The sequence below is a fragment of the Mus caroli genome, chromosome 10 (genome assembly GCF_900094665.2).
Source record: "Mus caroli chromosome 10, CAROLI_EIJ_v1.1, whole genome shotgun sequence".
NCBI lineage: Eukaryota > Metazoa > Chordata > Mammalia > Rodentia > Muridae > Mus > Mus caroli.
The window spans coordinates 11,194,660-11,195,726 of record NC_034579.1 but is presented as its reverse complement, the minus strand read 5'-3'; the positions used below and the strand labels follow the sequence as shown (position 1 = coordinate 11,195,726).

The 1,067-nt window shown below is 40.9% G+C and overlaps 1 non-coding gene across 1 annotated transcript; it reads left to right on the top strand.

Moving 5' to 3' along the window:
- The first annotated feature begins 670 nt into the window (after window positions 1-670).
- LOC115032189 lies at window positions 671-834 on the top strand. Its single transcript, XR_003837848.1, has one exon. It is a non-coding gene; the product is annotated as a U1 spliceosomal RNA (small nuclear RNA).
- Window positions 835-1,067: the final 233 nt, after the last annotated feature.

Here is a 1,067-nt window from a genome sequence, read left to right as displayed (position 1 = left end):
ATCAGTGAGAGGAGAGGCCCTTGGACCTGTGGAGGTTTGGTGCCCCAATGTTAAAACTAACTAGTACAATCACTTCCAGTGAAGAAACTATTAACACAATGAAAGTTGACAAACACTTGACCACAGGTAATTTCAGTCTGATTTAAAGCAGATGTCCAGCTAGAATGAAAAGAGTAAAAGCACAAACACTGTATATAGTGGTTGAAATATAAATGCCACCCAAAGGCTCATAGGGAGTTGCAGTATTAGGGGTTGTGGCCTTGTTGGAGAAAGCCTGTCACTTGGGGTGGGCTTTGGGGGTTTAAACATTCAAGCCAGGCTCAGTGACTTTTTCTTCCCACTACCTGATGATCCTGATGTAGAATTCTCAGCTACTTCTCCTACACTATTTCTGCCTCCATGCTGCCATGATTTGGGTCATGACAATACTGGATGAAAACTCTGAACTGCCCCATCTGGGAATCCATCCCACCTGCAGACACCAAACCTCAACACTATTGCTGATGCGAAGAATTGCTTGCTGGCAAGAGCCTGGTATTGCTACAGTCAGTCCCAATTATATGTTTCCCCATATAAGAGTTGTCATGGTCATGGTGTCCCTTCATAGCAATAGAAACTTTGACAAAGACACTGTAGTTTTCTAATATATTGTAAAATACAAGAAAGTAGTATACTTACCTGGCATGGGAGATACCATGATCACGAAGGTGGTTTTCCCAGGGCGAGGCTTATCCATTGCACTCCGGATGTGCTGACCCCTGCGATTTCCCCAAATGCGGGAAACTCGACTGCATAATTTGTGGTAGTGGGGGACTGCGTTTGCGCTCTCCCCTAAATAAAAAAAAATAAAAATAAAAATAAAAATAAATAAAAAAAGAAAGTAGTGATCAGCATGATTAGTCTCAGATGTTCTGCTCTGATTCTTGACAATGAGGTTTTGAGGTGAAGATTGGATTTCAAAATATTTAATTTATTGATTTTTTTTTTTTTGGTCAAAGTACTGATATTGAAACCCAGGGCTCTCTGCACTCTAGGCAAGCACCTTACAACTGAATTAAATTATTGTA